Source organism: Belonocnema kinseyi, chromosome 7 (genome assembly GCF_010883055.1).
Source record: "Belonocnema kinseyi isolate 2016_QV_RU_SX_M_011 chromosome 7, B_treatae_v1, whole genome shotgun sequence".
Lineage (NCBI taxonomy): Eukaryota > Metazoa > Arthropoda > Insecta > Hymenoptera > Cynipidae > Belonocnema > Belonocnema kinseyi.
Genome location: NC_046663.1, coordinates 50856917 through 50863648, shown reverse-complemented (window position 1 = coordinate 50863648; position 6732 = coordinate 50856917).

Genomic DNA, 6732 nt, shown 5'->3' with positions numbered 1-6732 from the left:
GACCTTGCTCGTTGTGAATTTTCTTTGTTGTCAAAACTAAAAAAACCCTTCAAAAAAAGAAGATTTGATACGATTTCGGAGATTAAGGCAAATGCGACGACGGAGTTGAAAGCCATCACAAAAGAAGCGTACCAGGACTGTTTCAACAAGTGGAAACACCGTTGGGATAATTGTGTGCGTTGGGGAGGAGAGTATTCTGACGAAGACCAAGACGTGCAACTTCTAAATAAAGTAAATTTTTTTATGACCTCAATCCACGTATTTTCTGAACAGACCTCGCATGTTTGAACGGGACCCGTTCATTTTTCGGAACGGATAAAATTTAAGAAAGGTAAAATTTTAGAACGGGTTATAAAACATAATGATAAAACTTAGGAATAACAAAAATTCGGAAAAAGGAATAAATCAGAAATCCAAAACTCTGAATAGTATTTATTCGGAAATCAAAGAAGCGGAATGGGTAAAAATTCGGAAACGTTAAAATTAGGAGGGTGAACAATTAGGAATAAGTAAAAATACGGAGAGGAAAAGTTCGGAAAGTAGAAAAATTCGGAATAGTAAATAAATGTTGCTATTAGCAGGTCTATAGTTTTTTTATTTATGGTAGCATACAAATATTTATCACAGTAAATTTAAATAGCATATCATAATAAATTTATGATATCTGTCATTTTAAATTTTTTACGAAAAAATAATTATTTTCTATCATTATATAATTTAAAAACAATTTGCAATGTAAAACATAAATTTATTATGATATGGCATTTAAATTCACTGCGATAACCATTTGTTTGCTACCATAAATAAGCAATTATACACCTGCTAATAGGTATATTTATTAACCATTCCGAATTTTTCCTCTCCGTATATGTACATATTTCTAATTTTTCACCCTCCTAATTTTAACGCTTCTGAATTTTCACCCATTCCGCTTCTTTTGTTTCCGAAGAAATACCTTTCAGAGTTTTGGATTTCCGACTTATTGCTCTTTCCTACTTTTTGCTATTCCTAAGTTTTACCATTATGTATTATAACCGATTCTGAAATTTTACCTTTCTTAATTTTTACCGTTCCGAAAAATCAACGGCCCCCGTTTGAACAAGATATCGCATTTGAGTCCGCAGCCACCTAACCGCCTTTCAGAAATCCTTCTCTTCCGCTCCCGAATCCACTTCCGCTATTCAACGCCGGAAAGCGATTTTCAGATCCATCATCTGTATCCCTCCTAGCTCCCGCTTTCACTTTGCACGCCCCATTGCTTCCTCGGCATCGGGCTGCTTGGGTCAAACCAAGCGTGGCGATAACCTGGACACCACCTCACGGGCCAGGACCTCGGATTCTCGACCTATTCGGCAGCCTCTCACCATTCTTAACACACGATCCGCTTGACTTTCTGGCTCCTGTAACTCCAAAGGACACTTGCGTCCCACTTACGGCAAGTGGTTCGCCAATACTCGTCCCCTGCGTGAACCAACTCCTTTCGCCTTCATAGCCGACAACATTTACAACGTCATCAACATTGATGATGATGATGAAACATTCTCCCCAATTCTTCTAGATTCTCCCACAACGAAACAAACCTAACACGTGGAGGACCTTGGCTTCTCACACAACCAAACAGACCGCCCATTGACCAAGGGACTTCCTCCCCTCCTCAGGACGTAAACGGAGCCCAACCACGAAAATCTGTACCCGTGGTGCGTGCCCCGACACGCGCAAACCAAGCTGGTCTAGCGCACATGGACGGGTTTCAGGCCTGACGCTATCTCCTCTTCAGCAAAGAAGTAAATCAGATCAACCAATTACTCCCTGCGAGCCGAAAGAAAGGACCAAAGTTCATGCGGCAGTTGGACAACTTCCTCCTACATAACAACACCGGCCTACCCGTTCTCGTTTCTCCAGCAAATCAAGCGACGGTTCCGTCGAGAAACCGACTCTTCAACCCTTGAGCGGGCTGATTTTGAGAACGCCTACCCGGCCGGACGAACTGCAAAAGCTACGGTTCTAAAAGGAACCGCATTGCACTCAAGTTCACAATTTGAACGGGCCAGTCTAGCGCTGTTCCAGCAAACTCCCTCAGGGCAGAACGCATCCGATTAATCAGCACTTTAATTTACCTAGACTCTTAACCCCCCTCGCCCCCTCTTTGATCAAGTCAGTCACGTAATTTAAAACCGCATCCCCTACTTATATAAAAACAAAGGTGAAATTATTTCTTATGGCCCACTTTTATCTTATTTGTTATTTGTTATCACTACAAGTTGTAGAAAAACTGTAACTATAATAATAATTAATATAATAATAATTCACGCATTAATAATAAATATTGAAATAATATTATCATAATTATATTAATAATTATTAATGTTATCTTAATAACCAAAAAAGATCAATTTTCAACCAAACAAGATAGTTTTAATTTTCAAATAATAACATAGTTTTACTTAAATGATAAATCTTCAACAAAGAGAATTAAACTTTACCAAAAAGTAGAATTTAAAAATAAATAAATAAATTTGTATTAAAAAGCAAAGTTTCAAGTATGATTTTAAAGCATACTAATTCTTCACCAAACAATTCAATTTTTACAAAGAAAAATTTACACAAACCTAAGATCTGCTATAATGACCATATGAAATATTTTAATATTAATATTCTCTTTGACTAAACATTTATTCAGTTTTTACTGAAATTCGGATTCATTTATTTTCAGCATTTCTAATCAGAAACATCTTCACTTTTATTCTTCCAAAGGTTTATAGTTAAAAATATTTTATAATTGAAAAAATGTATAATTAATAATTATTTAAATTTTAAAATTAGTCTATTTTGAACGCTTTGAACCAGAAATAACAAAATTTAACTTTTTATCTTATTTAATGATGTAATTTTTCAAATTCTAATCCGATAATTCTCAAAATAAATGAAAGTAGAATTTTGGCTGCGCATCATATAAAGCTAGATGACGAGAAACTATGGAATGATACCGATTTTAAATCACAGCTATTAAAATTTTTTATTTTTTATTTAAAAATATTACTAGGACTCTCGGCCATCAATCGCTAACTACTAGTTAAGAATAGGGAAATACTTCACATACCAAAAATATTTTTAAACCAATTTTACAATCAAATACCAGAAAAACATTTAAAATTATCAAAGTTCGGTATAATCGAATTTTAAAGAAATAAAAACCTACGACTGAAAAAAAATTTTGTTCTGGCTACAATTTTATTTACATTAATATTAAACTCTTACGATCACATCTCGTTTACAATTTTACATGATAGCATTTCTGATAATTAATCATAGTAATTCAAAAAACTTTATTTTGCGTTGAAGATCGAAGAATTTAATAGAAAATTCTTTATGTTGAAAAAATGAAATGTTACTTAAAATATAACTATTTCATTTTTTGTTAAAAATTAATTTACTTTAAGAGAAAAATGATGTAATATGATAAAAAATTCACCTTTTCTTATAAAAAATTACTCTTTCACGCTAAATATTAAAAAAAAATTTTAATAATAATTCATCCATTTGGTTGAGAAAAAACCTTTTTTTGTTAATGGTGGTATAATTTCCTTCGAAAATTGTGCCCTGTTGTTTTGAAAATCATGTATTTGATTGAAAAATGAAATTTTGTGGCATAGTGTTTATTTCTCTTCTTTATAAGAATTCGTCTTTTTGTTTGACGATTCCTTGTTTTATAGCTAAAAATGAACTTTCTTTCCTGAAAATCTAACTATTCAATATTTGTTAAAAATTTTTCCTTTCTATAAGAAAATGACTCTTTTTCAATATTTTTAAAAAATAATTACTTTAGTGGAACTTATTTCTTTTGTCAAAAACTTTATTATTATTAAAAAGATTCCTGTATTATGTTGAACCCGCATCTTTTTGGTATACAGATAATTTTTTTGGTTGAACATTTATCTTTTTGGTTGAAAATGTAACTATTTTTGTTAAAATTCATGTATTTTATTAAAAGTTCATCTATTTATGTAGTAATTTAATATTTTTGTTTCAAAATTTGTCTCTTTTGTTGAAAATTTACATTTTTGTTGAAATTTTAAATATTTGTTACAAAGTCCTTTTACTTATTTTAAATTAGCTTTGTAGTTAATAAAAATTCAACTATTCAATTGTTGCGTTGTTGAAAATTCATATTATTTTTTAAATATGTACCTTTATTTTTGAATTTATCTATTTTCATGTTATACTTAATTTTTTATTATTTCGTCTATTGTTTGTAATAGCAAACATTGGGAAATTTTTTTTCTGAAAATTTTCTCCTTTTTATTCACGTTAATTTTCCTCGCACTAAACACATAAAACAAATCTACCATCATAATTCAAATAAAATTGTTACGATATTGCATTCTTCAGTGATAACGTAATACTGAACTTCTTATATCCTCAAAAATATATTGACAAGAAAAAATCCATGACTTATTTAGGAAAATAGTACAATTTTATTACACAATAAACATTGACATTTCTACGAATTTCAAACAAAATTTTTTGTCAGTTTCAATAACTTTAGGAAAATAGATTTTAGTGACAATATTACAATATTACAGATACAAATTGTACGAATACAAATAACATGAATTCGTTTTTAATAAACACGCGAAAATATTGTATACTTATTACAATTTTTAAATGAATTTTATAATTATTTATTGAATTTAATAATTATATTGGAAAATATTCTAAGGTTATTACAAAATTTCTAGGGACTTGGGGGGGGGGGGTCGAATATTTGCCGGAATATTGGAAAAAAATTAAAATATTCTAATGAAACAGGAAAATTTAAAAAATAATTATAATTCTGACTTGGAACTGGGAATTCTTAAATTTATTTATAGTTGTTAACAATTATAATTTTTCTTAATAATAGTATTCAGCATTTTATTTTATAAATTTAACAATGGGGTCAATTCTAATTATTAAATGAAACAAATAATTGACAAATTTATTTAAAAATTTTAATTAGTATCAAATATTTCTCCGAGCTTATTAGGCTTATTAGTTCATTAGCTTATTGGTTCAGGGTTAGTCAATCACCAAATAATGCCTAAAAACAGAGCGGTTGGTCAATAAATTTGAATTATCGATCTTCTTTTAATGTAAAAAAATTGTTATAATAATCTTTTAGGGTATTTAAAAGGAAACGTTTTTCCTTTCTGTGGTTTTTTATCGTGCGTTGTTTGGATAAAATTTTTGTTTTTTTATTTTGAAAATCTTATAACTGGAACTTTTCTTTTTATCGAAAATGTGGTCACGGTAATTAATTCGAGTTCCGGAGGAATACAAATAATTTACATAGCATTTTTGAATCTTGAAAAAATTGTCTCAAAAGTTTCGAAAATGTCCGGAATTTCTAAGAATTTGTTTAATTTTAATTTGTTCGAACTAAAAATTATTTAAATTCTAAAGTTATCAATTTTAAATTACTTTACCGGAAACGCTTTCAACTATAAAAAATATAATATACATGTTCCTACATGTTAAGTGATTTAATATTTAAAATTCTAATCTGACAATATGTAATGAAAACTGGATGAAAACTGGATGATTAGGCCACATAGAATGACAAATTTTTTTTTAATCTGTTCTGAAATAAAATTAATTTGTCTATTTTAAACTTTAAAATTATTCCGTTTTTCATTAGTAATATTACTATTATTAGCGTAAATGGATCGCTGGCAAGTTTTTAAAAAATAGAGAAAAACTGTAAATAATTTTACGATAAAACTATTGAAACATGCAACAACGCAATTATTATTTTGTAAGTTTGAACAATATTTATTGAAATATTTGAGATGTTATTATATACTTTTTGATGATTTGATCTATTGTTTTTTATAACAACTATAACATTTTATTGGAAAAATGATCATTTTCAGTAGAAATTTCAGGTTATTTGTTAAAAATTGGTCTTTTTTGTTGAAAATCATTGAAAATTTATTTTTGAAACAACAATATAACTTCAATTTCGATGTTGAGCATTCATCTTTTTGTTTTAGGCCGCATTTTTTCGATTAAAAATTCTATTGTTTTGCTAAAAACTAGCATTATTTATTAAATATTAATTTTAACAATAAATTTAAATATTTAATTTTTTTTCAGTAAAAATACATTTTTATATAAATTCAAATATTTGATTGAAATTCATGTACTTCGTCCATAATTCTTTTTTTATATAGAAAATTGATCTTTTTGCTTAAGATTATGTATTTTTGTGTTAAAAATTAGTTTTTCAATTGCCATTAATTTTTCAATTAAGAATTGAACTTTACAATTTTTTTTGAAATGTCTGGTCTTTTTTTCGAAATTAATTTTTTATAACAAATCAATCTCTTTGTTTGGAAATATAACTATGTTAATAATAAAAATGTATGGAATATGATAAAATTCATCTTAGGCGACAGTAATTTAAATATTCTTGCTTGAAAATTCATCTTTTTTTCTAAAATGTACTTTCTTTTGCTAAAGATTATCGTATTTTGTTTAAAGCTTTTTTAAATTAAAAATAACTTTGTGATAAAGAAAAAGTCCTGTATTCAATTCTTTTTGCTTTAAATACTGTATGGGTGTTTCGGATAGAATTAAGTGAATAAATAATTAAGATTATTAAACTAAGATTAAAAATGTATAAAATCATTTCTTGCGAATGTAGTTTATAATCAGTTATAATTTCAAAACATCGAATGTGAAACCCAGCTT